The sequence below is a fragment of the Chlorocebus sabaeus genome, chromosome 10 (genome assembly GCF_047675955.1).
Source record: "Chlorocebus sabaeus isolate Y175 chromosome 10, mChlSab1.0.hap1, whole genome shotgun sequence".
Classification (NCBI taxonomy): domain Eukaryota; kingdom Metazoa; phylum Chordata; class Mammalia; order Primates; family Cercopithecidae; genus Chlorocebus; species Chlorocebus sabaeus.
The window spans coordinates 73,250,226-73,270,128 of NC_132913.1; positions in this window are offsets into that span (position 1 = coordinate 73,250,226).

The window sequence follows — 19,903 nt, forward strand, 5'->3', positions numbered from 1 at the left end:
TCTTTTATGCAGTAATTTTTCTTTTCTTTTTTTTTTTTTTTTTTTTTTTTTTTTTTGAGACGGAGTCTCGCTTTGTCGCCCAGGCTGGAGTGCAGTGGCCGGATCTCAGCTCACTGCAAGCTCCGCCTCCCGGGTTCAAGCCATTCTCCTGCCTCAGCCTCCCGAGTAGCTGGGACTACAGGCGCCCGCCACCTTGCCCGGCTAGGTTTTTTTTTTGCATTTTTTAGTAGAGACGGGGTTTCATCGTGTTAGCAGTAATTTTTCATAGTCCATAATTAGTGCACATGCACTGAGTATAGATTAAGTGGATTAGAAGATTAAAATAGCTATGTGGTCATGTTTTTACCCCATGCTCCTCACTGAAATCAATTAGGAAGACAGAGAGAGTTAATATGTGAATAAGTGTCACATAGAAAATATTTTGATACCAACCATTGGAAAATAACAAAACTTGACATATAAACGCATTACAGAGCTCATGTACAGTGCAGAATTGTCTAAAACAAATTGGCATGTCCCTAATCCATTCAAACAACAAAATCGTTTTGAAAATGTAAGTTCTAGGCTTGCTGCAGAACAAAGTTAAGTGATTCCCATATATTTCTCTTTTTATACTGCATTATAGCTAGGAAGGAAGAATAAAGTGGGATATACGCTTCTTAGTTTTTTGATATCTAGTTGTATAAACTAGAAATGTGAATGGAAATGTGATGAACAGGAGAAAAAAGTTTGAGCAGAAAGCAGCTCCGTAGCCACTAACTCAAGTCCGTTGAGCCTAGATAAATACATTTCTACTCAAAAAAACTATGGGAGCAATGAAAGCTCCTACTTACACACATGAAAATGGGGCACCAAATACCTATGGGCAAATATGGCACCCAGGGGAAAGGACCCAATAGATGAAGAGAGAAAGTATCTTATAAAGTATAACCTAATCAAAACTTTCAGATGATTCACGGCATTTTCCCCAGCTTTCCCCAACAATTTGTGATATAGACAAAATTTTAAAAAGTTGTCGGTGGTATGAGCAACATAGCAGGTTAGATGTTTGGTTTCCTATTCAATATATTGATGTGTGCACATAAAACAACAGTTAACAATGATCACACATTCACACACAAAAGAAACACTTCTTTCTCAGGAAAAAACACACTTGTGCCTAGTACATGCTGAAAGGAAATCCTAAAATTCTCTCTGCTGGCAGCTACAATAGAGAACTTTAGAATTATTAAGAAGTAGCAATGACAGTGACAGAATAGAATAGGGAAAGACAATGAGGCACTGAATAGTAGATGTCTGAAATCAAAAGGAAACACAGGTTTGAGTCATGTGTGGCATCTGCACAGCACATAAGCACATATGAAGGTGTAAAAGGAAGGTATAAAAATAGCTCAGTAACACGAAGGTGACAGATCACATGAGGTATGAGGAATAAATGTCTTCTAAAAGAGAGAGGGGCCAGCTGTGGTGACTCATGCCTATAATCCCTACACTTTTTGACAGGCTGTGGCTGGAGGATTGCTTGAGCCCAGAGTTCAAGACCAGCCTGGACAACATGGCAAAACCACATCTCTACAAAAAATGCAAAATTAATCACGTGTGCTGGCATGCACCTGTAGTCTCAGCTACTCAGGAGCCTGAGGTGGGAGGACCACTTGAGCTCTGGGAAGTTAAGGCTGCAGTGAGCAGTCATTGCAACATTGTAGTCCAGCCTGGGTGATGGGTTGTATTAGTCTGTTCTTGCATTGCTATAAAGACATACCTGAGACTGGGTAATTTATAAAGAAATGAGGTTTAATTGGCTCATAGTTCCACAAGCTGTACAGGAAACATGACTGGTGAGACCTAAGGAAGCTTTCAATCATGGCAGAGGGCAAAGGGAGAGTAAGCATTTCACATGGCTGAAGCAGGGGGAAGGGAGGGAGTGGGGAGGTGCCACGCACTTTTAAACAACCAGATATCATGAGAACTCTATCACTGGAACAGCACCAAAGGGATGGCGCTACACCATTCATAGAAGATCCACACCCGTGACCCAATCACCTCCTACCAGACTCCACCTCCAACATTGGGGATTACAATTAAACATAAGATTTGGATGGTGACACCCATATCACAGAGCGATATCCTGTCTCAATACATACATACATACATACATACATAAGAGAGATCTTACAAGGCAGGGGCTGGGAATTTTGGTGACAGCAGTCAGTGAAGGAACTAGAGAGCATTGGAAGCTCCCTGGAACATAATTGGGTTCAGAAAATCAAGCTTGACTGTCTAGATGAACCATATTTAAAGAGAATAGTAGCCTCTACAAAGTTTCTGGGAGAGATTTACTTGCCATCTCCTCTTTTGCAAAAAGAAGCTGGCACAGGAAAATTGAACTTAGAAGCAGATAATAGCAGTAAGTAAACTGTTCAGTGAGAAATAGGCAAAATTTAGTTTCTTAGAAAAATAAAACATTCACAAAAAATAAAGATAAATTTTTAAAGAACACAGGATATATAGACCTGGTAAATAGCAATATAGGGAACAGAAAGGATAGAAATACTAAATTAGTAAACTGAAACAAAAATACAGATTAAAAACTACTGGTAAGAAATTGATAAATGAGCAGGGAAAATATAGCCAACATAGGTATACTTGGAGTTTCCAAAGGAAAAGAACAACTGGAGAAAACAAATATTTGGTAATATAATTCAACCAGCATTTCCTGAAGTAATAGACTAGAATCTGAAGTTGAAAGAGGACGTTTTCTGAAAATTAATCAAGAGTGTTTGAGCCATGGTAAAGATGGCAAACTAGGTGCAGTCAGGAAGAGCTTCTCCCACTGAGAGACCAGACCATCAAGAAGACTGGAACACTCCACACAGATCTTTGGAAGGAAGGCATTAAAAGTGGACAGCATTGGGGGACTGAGGGAGGACGCAGACTCTAGGCTAAACGGGGAAGATTGGAATCCTGAATGGGGTTGCAGAGCACCAATTCCTGACCCTGATGGGCTACTGGGGAAGAGGTGAGTTAAATAAAAATGAAATGGCTCATTCTCACCACAGACTTCTGGAATCCTAGCCACAGGAGCCACCACAACCTCCATGGACATTTGAGCTGGCAAGGTGTGCTGCTTGAAGATTTGGCAGGGACAGATAATTAGTGAACAAGCATAAAAGTCTCTAATAAGTATACTAAGTGAAAAACAGAAAGTACGATATTTAACCCTTTTAGGGTTAGTTGTCTCCACATAGTTCCTGGGAGGAAGGGACTTACTTGCTTTTTCCCCTTATGCAAAAAGCTGTTACAGGAAAATTGAACTTACAAGTAGACAATAAGAGTAAGTAAACTGTTAAGTTAGATACTGGCGAAACTCAGTTTCTAAACTCTCAGAAAAAAAAGAGAAATATAGAAAAAAACAAAAGGAATACACAGCATATGGTAGAAAAGTGTAATATAAAGTACAGTTGAGATGGCAACAAGGGGGAGAGAAGGAATGTGGCAGAATAAATACTTAAAAGAGTTTATCACTGAGAACTTCTAATTCTAATAAAAGGCTTCAATCTATATATTCTATGAGCACTGGGAACACCAAACTGGAAGAAAAATGTCAAAAATACCTAATTCTCCATAGTAAAATTGATGAAAGCAAAAAGAAAGAAAAATGTTTTAGATGCATCATTAATAAAAAGATAAAACCAGTTCTGCTAAAATGAGACATATGTGTTCATATATAAATAGCCATGCTATGCGAAATCTCACTACAAATTTATAGGAATTATGACTAAATGGAGTTACAGGAACAACACTCAAAAACTTTGTTAGTGATCATGATGTTGATCTGTATAAAAAGCAACATAGTTTTACATGTTATATGATTAAGAAATGCATTACTATAATAAGTATAGTGCTTTGCCTTGAAAAGCTGGAAGTTTACTTATAAAGTGGGAAGTCGAAAGAGTTGGAGCTGATAATACAATCATCTGAGGTTTTTTTTAATGTGTCTAATCATCACTACTTTCAGTAACTGTATTATACAGTTATTTTGAGTATAAAATACAAGCAAATCAATTAAAAGAATATGTGTCAAACTTTTTAAGCATTGACTAATTATTATTATTTATCAAGGAAGTAAAAATAAAAACCAGTTTTTACCACTTTATATCCACTAAAATGGTGGAAATAAAAGTGTATCTAGTGCTGCCAAGAAGGTAGAAACACTATAATTCTCTATATTTCAAGTATATAAACTGACAAAACTACTTTGGAAAACTGTTATATAGTTTAAAATAGATTTATGCTATGACGGAACAATAGCACTAATATGTATTTACCCAAGAGCAATGGATGTATATGCTCACAAAAAGATTTGTAAAATAATATTCATAGCAGTTTTATTCATAATGGTTAAAAACTGGAAACAACACAAGTACACATCAACAGGTGAATGGATGCAAAACTTTTGGCATATTCTTATATTTTAATACTACTCAGTAGCAAATGGTATAAAATACTAATTCATGCAACATGGAAAAATCAAAATATATACATTTATATATGATTAATTTATAAATTGATATATGATTAATTTATATAAAAATGTATATATGATAAAATTTTTTTAAAAAAAACAAAGCTAACAATGCTGAAAAAAGAGAGAAAATATTTTATGATTCAATATTATATGTAGTTCCAGAATAAGGAAATCTAAGCTATGGTGATAAAAATCAGATCAGTCATTACTGGAGGCCAAGGCATTGAAGGCAAAGTATCAGAAGAAGCTTCCAATGATTACAGAAGTAATTTTTATCTTAATTTATATTGTGGTTCCAGATATGCATATATTTGTTAAGACTCACCAAATTGTATTCTTAAAATCTGCTCTTTTTATGTACATTATACCTCAGTAAAATTGATTTTTATGATTCTGAATACAACCCAAATGCCCATTAATAAATGAATAGATAAAACATTTGAAATACAGCCGGGGACAGTGGCTCACACCTGTAATCCCAGCACTTTGAGTGGCCAAGGTGGGCAGATCACTTGTCAGGAGTTCGAGACCAGCCTGGACAACATGGCGAAACCTTGACTCTACTAAAAATACAAAAGTTAGCCGAGCGAGGTGGCATGCACCTGTAGTCCCAGCTACTCGGGAGGCTGAGGCAGGAGAATCGCTTGAATCCGGAAGGGGCGGAGGTTGCAGTGAGCCGAGACAGTGCCACTGCCCTCCAGCCTGGGTGACAGAGTGAGACTCTATCTCAGAAAATAAGCAAACAATAACAAAGGAAAAAACATTTGAAGCATACTCATATAATGTAATATTTATTGGAAATAAAAATAAATAAACCATTGATCCATGTAACAACCTAGATGAATCTGAAAAACATTGTGTTAAGTCCAATTAGAACACATACGATATAAATGCATTTGCATGAATTTCTATAAACAGCAAAACTCAGCTAAGCTGCTAAAAGTCAGAATACTGACTGCTTTGGATGAGGTAAGATATTGGGTGGAAAGAAAAAACAACAAGGATTTCTGAGATGATAGGAAAGTGGCAGAGCTCATAAAATGTACAATTAAAAATTTGTTGATTTTCTTGGATATTACTTATACCTCAGTAATTAAAGATAGTATAGAAATATATGGGTGGATGTCTTTGAAAAAAAAATCTGTGACTATTTCACTTTAAAATATGTTCTAATATTTGAGATAATACTAAATTCTTAACATATGCCATAAAATATGAAAAAAATCAAGCTATGTTTTTGCTAGTCCTAGTATGTAACTAGTATGAACACTAATTGATGTTTCAAAAATGAATTTCAAGTTCTCTGAAAATAAATCCAAAATTAGAGCAAGCAGAGGGGAAAAACTTGTTAGTCAAAGAAAAGATGCATGATTCTAGTTTGGGGGTGGAAATACACAAATAATTAAAAAATAAAACACCTCCTTTCATCATGATGACTGCATATATTCGTTTACAATCTTATGGAAATAAAAACATTAAAAAAATCAGTGTATTTGCTCGATGTTTCCAGAGTCATTTTCAAAAAGACAACCTCCTGTCTTATATATCAAGATCTAATCATGCAGCTCAGTGGCCTGCATCTACGCCTTCACTGCTTGAGAGTGAATTTTGCCCATAACTGTAACCAAAGGCCAAATTGAAGCACAAGTCAATTCATCATCCGTTTAAATATTTTTCACTCATGATGACATTAATATTACTAGGTAGATAATGTCTAATTCCTGTAAGACACCTATACTAATTCCCTTTCATTCAAATAAAACTTTTTTCTGATTTCTCTAAATTTTATATTATATTCACATTTTAGGGAGAAAGGCAGAAATAGACTCCAACACAAATTGTAAAACCGCTGCTTGTCCCCCAAAACGTGTGCGCTAGGCCAAATGTCTGTGAGTTCTGTCTCTCCTTTGTGTTCCTTATCAATTGTATTACACAATTTTAGAGTCTTTGTTGTTAACCAGTCTCCTTTCAATACTCTCTGATTTGTTCCAGCACCCACTCCAGTGTTCATGTAATCTGATTAACATCCAGAAACTTACATTGTCTATTTTTGGTTGTAACACCAAGATAGAATGCACTAAATCTGTGGTTTTTAATAATTTCTGGGCTCACAAATGCTTTTAAGAGTGCAATAAAAGTATCAACTAACTCTCCTGAGTGGATCGTATAGGTTTTTTTCTGGACGCCAGATTGAGAGATCTTTCTACAAGCAGATCTCCACATTTCATTGTATCTACTTTGAACGCTAGTGTTTTGTCAGCTTCAGATATCTCTATGTATCATTATCTGAAATAGACTTTTATGCAAATTTTATAAGATTGGCAGGATTTTAAAATTTATTTTAATTAGACACAAAATAATTGTACATGTTTATGAGGTACAATGTAATTTTTAAAATCTGAATACAATTTGTAATAAATTAGGGTGATTGGCATATCTATTATTTCAGGCATTTGTCATTTTTTTGTGGTAAGAAGGTTCAAAATCATTTCTTCCAGTTATTTGGAAATATACAGTATAGTATTTTTAACTATGGTAAACTCTATGCATTTCTCTGATGCTTTGATATTGACCATTTTTTGATCATTTTTTCATATACTGTTAAATACTTGTCATCCTCTTTTGAAACTTATGTATTCATTTTTTTGCCCACTTTTTAATGAAATTGTTTGTTTCTATATTGTTGAGTTGTTTGAGTTCCTTGTATATTCTGGATGTTAGTCTTTTGTTGGGATCAACAGTTTGCAGATATTTTCTCCTTTTCAACAGGTTGCCTATTCACTCTGTTGTTTCATCTGCTATGTAGAAGCCTTTTAGTTTAATATAGACCTGTTTGTTTATTTTTGTTTTAGTTGTCTGTGCTTTTGAGGTCTTAGCCATAAAATCATTGCCCAGACCATCAGTTTTATTCTTCTGCATATGGATATCCAATGTTCCCAGCACCAATTGTTAGAGAGAATGTGCTTTCCCCAGTGTATGTTCTTGGTGCCTTGTTGAAAAACAATTAGCTATAACTATGTGGATTTATTCTTGGGTACTCTATTCTGTTCCCTCTGTCTGTGTTTCTATTTTCATACCAATACCATGCTGTTCTGGTTACTATAGCCTTGTTATATATACGTGTGTGCGTGTGTGTGTGTGTGTGTGCGCGTGCGGGCGCATGCGGGCTTGTTTGTGTGTGTGCTTGTGTGTGTTTGAGACAGGCTCTCACTCTGTCACAGAGGCTAGAGTGCAGGGGCACAGTCTCAGCTCACTGTATCCTGGAGCTCCCAGGGGTCAAGTGATCCACTTCAGCTTCTCAAGTAGCTGGGACTAAATGTGCATGCCGCCACAAATGGCTAATTATTTTAAATTTTTGTAAAGAAGAGTTCCTACCATATTGCTTGATCATGAGGTCCTGGGCTTAAACAATCCTGCCACTTCGGCCTCTCAAAGTGCTAGGATTACAGGCATGGGCCACTATGCCCAGACCCTTGTAATATATACTGAAGTCAAGTAGTGTGATGCCTTCAGCTTTGTTCATTTTGCTTCTGATTAGTTTGAATATTCTGACTCTTTTTTGGTTTCATATGAATTTTATAGTTTTTCTATTTTTGTGAAAAATAACATTGAAATTATGTAGAGATTTAATTTTTTATATATGTATGTATATATTGCTTTGAGTAGTACTGTTATTATAATGATATTAATTCTTATGATCTATGAGCATGAAATTTTGTTTCATTTGTTTGTGTCCTCTCCAATTTCTTTCATCAATGTTTTGTAGTTTTTCTTGTAGTGAGCTTTTACTCCCTTGGTTAAATGATTTCCTAAGTGTTTTTCTGCAACTATTGCAAATTGAATTCCTTCTTAATCTGTTTTTCAGCTAATTCATTATTGATACATAGAAATGTTATTGATTTTCGTATGTTGATTTCATATTCTGAAACTTTACCAAATTTGCTTATCAGCTCTAAGAGATTTTGGTGGGATCCTTTTCTAAATTTCAAATCATGTCATCTACAAAAGGGCACAATTTGACTTTCTTCTTTCCAATTTGGTTGTCTTTTGTTTTATTTATTGCGTGATTATTCTGGATAGGACTTCCAGTACAATGTTGAATAGTAGTGGTGAAAGTAGGCACCTTGTCTTGTACCAGTTTTTAGAAGAAAAGCTTTCAACTTCTCCCGATTCAGTATAATGCTGTTTGGTTTGTCATACGCAGCCTTTAATATATTGACTATGACTAGTTTGTGGAGAGTATTTATCATGAAGGGATATTAAATTTTACCATTTTTTCTGCATCTATTGAGATAATCATATGGTGTTTGACCTTATCTTCTTTATGTGATGTATCATGTTTATTGATTTGCATATGGTAAACCATTCTTGCATTCCTGGGATAAGTGCCACTTTATCATGGTGTATAGTCTTTTTGATGCACTGCTAAACTCAGATTGCTAGTATTTCATTGAGAATTTTTGCATCTATGTGTATCAGGGATAGTCACCTGTAGTTTTTGTTGTCATTGTTGCGTACTTATCTGCTTTTGTTATTAAGGTTTTGCTAGACTTGTAGAATAAGTTAGGAAGTATTTCCTTCTCTTCAATTTTATTGGAATAGTTTGCAGAAGATTTGTAATAGTTCTTTCTTATATGTTTTATAGGATTATGCAGTGAATTCATCAGATCCTAGACTTTTCTTTATTGGGAGACATTTTATTACAGATTCAGTCTTGTTATTTATTATTGGTATATTTATGTTTCCTATTTCTTTTTGATGCAATCTTGGTAGGTTATAGATTTCCAGAAATTATTGCCTCTGGATTTTCAGTTTGTTAGCATATAGTTTTTCATCTAGCATATAGCCTCTGATTCATAGCCTCATACCTGGCATCTAGTCTCTGATAATTTTTTGTAATTCTGTGGTATCAGTTGCAACGTCTTTTTAAAGTTCTGATTTTGCTTATTTGGGTGTTCTCTTTGCTTTGCTTTGTTAGTCTGGGAGGGAATTTATCAGCTTTATTTATATTTTCAAAAAGACAACTTCTCATTTCCTTGATGCTTTGTATTGTTTTCTAGTCTATATTTTATTTAGATCTGTTCTGATCTTTACAGTTTCTTTCCTTTTGATAATTTTAGGTTTTATGTATTCTCACTTTTCTAGTTCTTTTAGAGACATCATAAAATTGTTTATTTGAAATATTTCTACTTTTTTGCTGTAGGTATTTGTTAATATAAACTTCTACTTGAGTACTGCTTTTGCTGTATTCTCCAGGTTTTGATCTGTTGTGGTTTAATCTCATTTGTGTCAAGATTTTTTTTTTTTTTTCAAATGTTTATCTTAATTTCTCCATTGACTCAATGGTCATTCAGGAACATATTGTTTAATTTCTATGTATTTGTAAAGTTTTGTGAGTTATTTTTGGTATTTATTTCTAGTTCATCTTATTGTGGTTTGAGAAAATACTTTAAGACACTTGATATGATTTTGATTTCTAACAATTTATCGAGACTTGTTTTGTGGCATAATATATAGTTTATCCTTGAGAATGTTCCATGTGCTGACAAGAAGAATGTGTATTCTGCAGTAACTGAATATAATGTTCTATACATTTCTGTTAGGTTCACTTGGTCTAAAGTCCAGTTTAAATCCAATGATTCCATGTTGATTTTGTATCTAGGTGATCTATCTAGTGCTATGAGTGGCATGTTGAAATCCCCCAACATTATTGTATTGGAATCTCTCTAAGTTTAATAATATTTGCTTTATGAATCTCCATGCTCCATGTTGAGTGCATATTCTCATATCCTCTTGCTAGATTAATTCCTTTAACATTATATAACAACCTTCTTTGTCTTTTTTTAACTGTTTTTGGCTTAAATATGTTTTATCAGATACAAGCATCTCTACTTATGCTCACTTGTGGTTTCTGCTTGTGTGGAGTATCTTTTTACATCCCTTTACTTTCAATCTATATGTATCTTTACAGGTAAAGTGCATTTCTTGTATGCAGAATATACTTGAATCATGATTTTTTTAATTCATTCAGTCTCTAGCTTTTAAATGGATAATTTAATCCATTTACATTCAAAGTTATTACTGATATTATTGATACAACAGGTTTTGTTCCTGTCATATTGTTAGTTGTTTTTTGGTTGTTTCGTGTATTCTTTGTTCCTTTCTTTTTCTGCCATTTTTTGTCATTGTGCTTTGGTAGTTTTCTCTGTAGTACCATTTTAATCCTCTCTTTCTCGTTTGTGTGTATGCTTTACCATCGAGTTTTATACTTTTGTGTGGTTTCATGATCGTATTGCCGTCCTTTCACTTCTGGGTTTCTTGAGTATTTCTCATAGTACTGACCTAGTGTTGATGAATTCTCTCAGCTTTTGCATGTCTGGAAAGAATTTATTTCTTCTTTATTTGTGAAGGCTAATGTTGATGCATATATTACACTGGGTTGGCAGGTTTTTATTTTCTTTCAGCACTTCGAATATATTATTCCATTCTCTACTGGCCTGTAAAATTTCTGCTGAGCAATTTTCCATTAGTCTAATGTAAGTCTCTTTATAGACATTATACTCTTCCAGTTTTTAAAATTCTCCCTTTGTCTTAGACTTTAGATAGTTTGACTATAATGTGCCATAAAGAAGACCTTTTTGCATTATGTCTGCTTGGTGATCTCAGAGCCTTCTGTATCTTGATGTCTAAATATTCGGCTCAACTTAGGAAGTTTCCACCTATTATTTCTTAAATAGGTTTTCTAACGTTTTCCTTTTCCTTTTGTTCTTTGGAACTGCAATAGTGCAAACATTTTGTTGCTGTATGGTGTCCCATATATCACAAAGGCTTTATTCATTTTTTAAATTATTTTATCTTATAAGTGTCTGTCTTCAAGTTATGAGATTCTTAATTCTACTTAATCTAGTCTATTGGTGAAGCCTTTAGATGTACCTATTTGCATTTATTCAATAAATTCTTTAGTTCCAGAATTTTTGTTTGGTTCTATTTTTAATGATATCTATTTTTTAGTTAATTTATTATTATATCCTGAATTGTTTTTTCAATTTATTTGAATTGTTTTTCAAAATTCTCTTAAATCTCCCTGACCTTCTTTAGAATCAATAATTTAAATTATTTTTCACAGAATTGTGTCAATTTATTTTTTATTGGGATCTATTACTGGAGAATTATTGTATCTCTTAGGATGTGTCATATTTTCTTGCTATTTTATATTTCCTGTGTCTTTGCATTAATATCTGTACATCTGGTGTGTCAGTCACTTCTTCCACTATTTTGAATTTGTTTTCATAAAAGCTGCTGAGAAACTGTGAGAGATTTTGATAATAGTAAGACCAGGGAAGCAGCAATATTTCTTCTTCTTTACCAAACACAATAAAGACCTTTGGTCTTTCTCAATTTGAAGAAGCTTCTAGCATATTCTTTGCATAGGCAGAAAGATATCTTTAGTTTTTTGAGACTTTAGAGAAACTCATTTTAGTTTATACAAATTAAATATAGTAAACACTATTAGAGAAAAATTGTTTCAACATGGCATGACTGCACTACACCTTGTTATTAATATTCAGAGATCTGGAAAGTATGGACCAATTTATTTAGCTAGAGGTCTCTTTGGTGCTAGAAAACCAATCTTTCTCTCCATAAAATTCAAAATTCTAGAAATTTGTCAGCTGAATCTGAGTATCCTTGATCAAGGGACATTACAAGCTAGATGATATTAATTGACTGACCATGAGAGGAGAGTCAGGATCGCTTACCTGAGCCTAACCAAAGGACATAAAGTTTCTTACACAACTGATGTTACTTGGGGAAAATGACATGTGGACCTTGGAGTTTTGGGTTAGGGAATTATAACAGTGTAAGTAGTGATCTATATTATCTACTATTGATTCCACTTCTCTGATTGAACCCCAAGTGACACGTCATTCAACATTGGGAATGATTCCAGAAAAACAGACTCTTAAGGATATAGTTCCCTAAATTGATTCTGTGATTTATGAGACAATGGCTTAGTCCATTTTGTGCTAATGTAACAAAAAAAATCATAAATTGGGTAGTTTATAAAGAAAAAATTGATTTCTCACAGTTCTGGATCCTGAAAAATCCAAGATAAAGGTGCTGACAGGTTCAGTTATTTGGTGAGGGCTTTACTCTCTGGATGGGTGGACACTGTGTCTTCATGTGGAAAGTGGAAGGGCAAGAGACTGAACACTGTGTGAAGCTTCTTTAGTAAAGACTTTAATCCCATATGTGAGGGAGGAGCTCTTATGGCTCAATTACCTCTTAAAGGTTCCACCTCAATACTATCACATTGGCAACACCTTAATTTTGGAGGGGACATATTCAAACCATAGAACATGAGTTCTGTAATCTGATTTGATATAAAAAGATTGATTATGCTTCCAATGGTAAGGAAAGCGCTGATAGTCCATGGCATGCAGTGGCAAAACAGTTACTCAAATTATCATGCGAAGATGCTTCTAATAAAGGCAAGACTCTGGGTGATGATGTATTTACCCCCACAGAATATTACAGTTAAAATAAGGAGAATTAGGTGGTTGTTTGTTTAGTTGCATCTAACTGCACTGGAATGCTTAAGGAAAGATGATGATAAGCTTGTTACTTTAAATTCCTAGCTCAAGGCCTTACATAAGAGACATGAAAGCCTTTATGAATGACCTGGAGAGAAAGAGCTCTCTTCCTGAAGCCACAAGACCAATATTTCTAAAAATCAAAGTTTAATCTTTTAGGTGGCTGACCACAAGTGCAATGAACTCTTAAACATGTTAGGCTCTCTTGTATTAAAGTTAGGACATTGATTGGGAAGAAATGAGATTCTAACAATTAGAATGGGAACAAATTCCAATGAATATTGGAAATGCAAAGCAGGCGGAGAGTACTGCTCAGCTGTGAATATATGCCATATTTCATACAAAAGTAAACATGACTTAAAAGAGCCTAAAAGGTAGAATTCAGAGCCATGGAGATTTATTCCCAGGCCTTGAGGTTATTTAAGAAACTCTCAACAGTAGTCCACTTGAATTTCAGGAATTCTATGGACCGGTGACTCACTTGAGCCTCCTAGTTTTAGGGTTTTTAATAGGAATGTCTACAGTGGTTATCCTGTGTCTATCCCACCATTGTATGGCAGGTGTGTGACAGGGAAACAGTTTATATCTTCAGTTTCACAGGTCAAGATAAACTGGGTTCAAATAGTTGTACTTAAGACATTACACCTGAGAAGCCTTATCAACACCTGGACCTCATTTAAAGAATAAGATTTTGGAGTTTGTGCTGATGCTATAGTAAAATGAGACTTTGAGTGTCCTTGGAAATGAGACAGTATATCTCAAATGTAAGAGGGATATGAATCATTAGGAGTTACAGGGGGCCTTGTGGAAGGCAGCCTCTGAGATGAACCCCAATCATTTCTACCTCTTGGTATCCAGGCCTGTATACAATTCCCTTGTCTTGTGTGTGGGCTGGATTCAGTGACTTATTTCCAATGAAAATGATAAGTGCTAGTGAAGATATAAAGAAATTGTAATTCATTAGACACTATTAGGTGCAATGTAAACTGGTTTAGATAACATAGAAAATGGTATAGATATTTTCCCCAAAAAAATTAAAAATAGATCTACCTTATGATCCCAAAATTCTACTTCTGATTATATATATATGAAATAATTGAAATCAGAATCTTGGAGAGATATCTGTACCCCCTTGTTAATTGCAGCATCATTCACAATAGCCAAGGTATGGAAACAGTTCAAATATCCATTGAAAGATAAATAAAGAAAATGTTGTATACATACAGTGGAATATTATTCAGCCTTAAAAAAGTAAATTCTACTATTTGGGACAACATGAATGGACCTAGAGGATATAACACTAAGTTAAATAAGCCAGTCACCAAAGGGCAAATGCTGCATAGTCCCACTTATATGAGGAATCTAAGGTAGTCAAATTCAGACAAGCAGAAAATAGAATACTGGTTGTTAGCAGATAGGGGAGGAGGAAATGGGAAAATGTTTCTAAACAGATATAAAGTTTCAGTTGTGCAAGACAAATAAGTTATAGAAATATATTTTACAGCATGGTAACTATAAATAACAATACAATATTGTGCAGTTTAAAATATGTTAAGGAGATAGGTCTCATGTTATGGTGTTCTTATCACACACACACACACATATATATACATACACAGAGACACATACAAGAAAACACAACAGAACACAAAGAAATTTCTGGAAGTAATGGGTATGTTTAATACCTTGATAGTGGTGATGATATCATGGATGTATACATATGTTCAAATTCACCAAAATGCATTGCATTAAATATTTGCAAATTGTATAGATCATTTCAATAAAGCATTCTTCAAAAATACATCAGAAGTAATACTACTTCTGAGATTAGATCATATGTCTGAGGAGCACTCTTCCTCAATCTGTCTTCGATCATTTGCTCTGGGTGAAGCCAGCTACCATGTTGTGAGGTGTCCTACAGAAAGGTCCATGGAGCCAACAGCCAACAGTGAGTTGACATTGTCAATCCAAAAGCCCACACAAAACTGATGTCTGCCAAAAATCTTGCAAGTGACTTTGGAAACAAATTCTGCCCTAGCCAAGCGTTCAGAGGAGAATTCAGACCCAGCTCACAGCTTGACTACACAGTTATGAGACCTTGAGCCAATACCAGTCATTTAAGCTGCTCCCAAACTTATGATCTACAGGATTTCTAAGATAATAAATGCTTGCAGTTTTAAGCTGTTAAATATTGGAGTAATTTGCAACAATATGTAACTAATATAGTACTTCTAAAATGAATTAAAAAAATTATAAGAGATATAGACTGTGTTTCTGATGGCAGTATCCCAAATTTTCTTAGAAAGCAACTGAAAACTTCAGTAGAGTTTCCAAATACATGTGTTCTATATCCATGGATTCAAACAACCATATATTAAAAAATTTTTTGGCTGGATGCAGTGGCTCATGCCTGTAGTACCAGAACTTTGGGAGGCCAAGGTGGACAGATCATGAGTTCAGGAGTTTGAGACGAGCCTGGCCGACATGGTGAAACCCCATCTCTACTAAAGATACAAAAAATTAGCTGGGCATGGTGGCATGCTTGTAATCCCACTCACTTGGAAGGCTGAGGCAGGAGAATCACTTGAACCTGGAAGGCAGAGGTTGCAGTGAGCCAAGATCACACCATTGCATTCCAGCCTAGGCAACAGAACGAGACACTATCAGGAAAAAAAAAAAAAAGAAGGCCAGGCACAGTGGCTCACGCCTATAATCCCAGCACTTTGGGAGGCTGAGGTGGGCAGACTATGAGGTCAAGAGATCGAGACTATCCTGGCCAACATGGTGAAAGCCTGTCTCTTCTAAAAATACAAAAAAATTAGCCAGGTGTTGTGGCACACACCTGTAGTCCCAGCTACTTGGGAGGCTGTGGCAGGACAATTCTTAATCTGAGAGGCGGAGGTTGCAGTGAGCTGGGATGGTACCACCACACTCCATCCTGGGTGACAGAGCCAGGGTCTGTCTCGAAAAAAAAAAAAAAAAAATTAATTGTGTTTATAGTGACCACACGCAGACTTTTTTCCTTGTCATTTTTCCCTAAAAGTCATAACTATTTATATAGCATTTACATTGTATTAGGTATTATAAGTAATCTAGAGATAGTTTAAAGTATACAGGAGGATGTGCATAGGTTATATGCAAACACTAAAATATTTTATATTAGGAACTTGAGCATCCATGGACTTGGATATCTGTGGGAGGTCCAGAAATGAATTCCCCACAGATGCCAAGGGACTACTACAAATCTAGGAGACTTTTCAGCGGATGGGTATCTTTCCTGGGCTAGTTTCGATTTCATACCTTTTTCATTATTGTGGATTCTATTTTGAGGATCCAACATTCCTTTATTTCTTTATATCCTAAATACTAGAATTTAACTTCATTGTTTTAAAGTCTTTACTATTAACTTCTTAGCCTTTGTATATTCAATGCTGCAAGTACATCTTAACCACTGAATCTTTATCCATTGATTTTCAATTCAGGATCTCCTAATGTTTTCTACAAAGTGCCAGCTCTCTGCTTTAGTTATGGTCCTTGAGAATGTTTATGTGTTTGTTTGGCCCTACACGCCCTTCTATCATTAATCAGCCTGCCTTGAATTCATATTTTTCAATTAGCCATGTCACCTCTGCATACTGAGTCACATGCGAGGGTGTTTATTTTAAAATTCTTACTCTTATTACAAGGAGTAGTAGAAGGCATGCAATCTTATATAGCTATGGAATAGCTCTTTTACCAAAAATTTATTTGTGGCGAGTCTACCTCCAACTTATTATCTCAATTTATACCTATTGTCCAAACATAATGTTAGCACATTTTTTCATTCTGGGAAGTATTCAGAAGTGAATACTACAGTTTTGACAATCCCTTTTGTAATGAAAATTGCCCAATCAGGAGAAGCAGTGTTGGATTGTTAGAATGCAAGCTTTGTGAAAACTGGAATTGAAATCCTAACACTACCTTTTTCAGCTTTTTGCTCTTGGTCAAGTTACCTGATCTTTACTTTTAAAATAGATGAGAAAAAAATAATAAGAATTCATAGGCTTGTTATGAGTATTCAATAAGTTACTATACATAAAGTCCTGAGAAAAGTGCCATACAGTGATTACTCAATAGATATGAATATTGTAATGGGTAATTTTATAAGTACACTGGATTGGCCATGAAGTACCTAGATATTTGTTCAAACATTATTCTGGGTATTTTTGTGAGTGTTTTTTTGGATAACATTTACATTTAAATTGGCGTACTGAGTAAAGCACATTGCCCTCCCCAATGTGAGTGGGCCTCATCTCATCAATTGAAGGCCTGAATAGTGAGAAAAAGCTGATCTCTAAGTAAGAGATAATTTCTTCTGCCTGACTGACTTTAAACTGAGACTTCAGCTTTTTCCTGCCTTCAAACTTGAACTGAAACATTGGCAATTCCTGGGTCTTGAGGCTGCAGGTCTTTAGGCTGGAATCACACCATCAGCAATTCTGAGACTCCAACTTGCTGACTCTCCCTGCAGATCTTAGGACTTGTTAGTCTCCATAATCTTGTGAGCTAATTCCTTATAATAAACAAGTACACATGCACACATCCTTAGTTTTTTTCTCTGGAGAGCCCTGAATAATAGAAGTATTAAAGAGGCTATAACAAAATTGCTTAATAACAATCATGTATGCTAGAGAAGAGGGATACATTCTTCAACTTTTCCACCTGTAACTTTCTTAGAAAAGGAGATTTGACACTGATGCTATGCAAGTCTATTAACAAAATATTCTGTAGGGGATGTGACACATTAGCTTAGCATTAAAAATATGGAATATTATCATTTATGATTTGAGTTCTCAAACTTTTGATAGTTATTCTGATTGAGGATCATGATGATAATTATTATGGTTATGGAAATCAAAGCAATTGTTATAGACATAGTTTACCTTAATACAAAGCTACCATGGTTTGAATTCAGCTGTAAGGTATGGAACATTAAAAAGTCAAAGAAAATATGTGATTCTTAGCATCAAAGTTATTCAATGTAAAATAATAAAGCACAATTTAATCTGTCAGAATAGTAAAGTGTTTCCTTTTTCAAGTAACTACTGGTTTCAAATAGCGTTATGTTAAATAGCTGGTTTCTTAGGTTTCGAGCAGCTATAATCTTAGAACTAATTTAACTTAAAAAAAAAAAAAAAAACTTGTCTAAGCCAAGAGCTAACATCAAACTTAATGTTGAAAAACTAAAAGCTATATCTAAGATCAACAACAAAATGAAGATGCTCCATCTCTCATCACTTCTATTTAACATAGAACTAGAAGTCCTAGCCAGAGCAATTAGTCAAGAGAAAGAAATAAAAGGCATCCCAATTAGAAGGAGGGTACTGCAATTGTAGCTGTTTGCAGATTATATGATTTTATATATAAAAAGTCCTAAAGACTCCATAAAAATACTGTTAGAACTAATAAGGAAGTTCAGTAAAGTTTCAGGGTACAAAACAACATATCAGTAGTGTTTTTATATGCTAAAAACGGACTTTCTATAAAAGAAATTTAAAAAAACTTATGGTAGCTATAGAAATAAAGAGTATTTTACAGCATTACAGCATGGTGACCATAGTTAATAATATTGTATTGTATACTTGAAATTTGCTAATAAAGTAGATCTTAAGTGTTTCACTACACACATGTGCACAAAAAGTAACTATATCAGCTGATGAATATGTTAATTAGCTTGATTGTGTATACATCCACCTAAATTATTCTGATATATACCTGAAACATATACAATTATTATTTGTCAATTATACCTCAATAAGTCTAGGGGGAACAAAAGTTGACTAGGAAAATAATCGGAAATACACACTAAAAAACACATACACCAAAAAAATTACTTTTGCCTTATTTAAAAGGGGAATAATTGAGATAACAGAAATTACTCCAGTTATACTACTTTAAAAGAATATTGTGCACATGCTAAAATTAAGTTTATTAAAAATTACTAATGGCATGTCAAATTAATGTTAATTGACAAAAAATCAGGGTGCAATACAATTGCAACCAGATTTAAAATACTCTAGAAATAGAAAATATGGCATATTATAATTTTTACTTTTGAGTAAGAAGATCATAGTTTTTAAAAATGATAGTCCCAGCTACTCAGGAGGCTGAGGCAGGAAAATGGCATGAACCTGGGAGGCAGAACTTGAGGCGAGCTGAGATCGTGTCACTGCACTCCAGCCTGGGGGACAGAGCGAGACTCTGTCTCAAAAAAAAAAAAGGATATTCTTTAAAAATTTTAAATACATTTTCTCCAGTTTTCACCAATAAACATAATACTTCAATTATATGGGGAAGATGAGGAGCAAAAAATATAAATAAATGAATTATTTACTGAACAAAAATAAACATGGTCTTTGCCATGGTGATCTTTTTTTTTCAACCTTATATATCATATTTGTAGTGAGAACACTTAAAATCTCTTAGCAGTTTTCAAGTATAGAATGCATTGTTATTGACTATAGTCACCATGTTGTACAACAGAGCTCTTGAACTAATCTCTTCTGTCTAAGTAAAACTTGGTATCCTTTGACCAATATTTTCCCAATCCCTCCATCACCCCCAACCCCTGGTAGCCACCATTCAACTCTCTGCTCCTGAATTTGACTTTTTTCAGATTGCACATGTAAGTGAGATCATGCAGTATTTACCTTTCTGTGCATGACTTATTTCTCTTAACATAGTGTCTTCCAGATGTATTTGTGTAGTCACAAATGACAGAATTTCCCCCTCTTTTAAGGCTGAA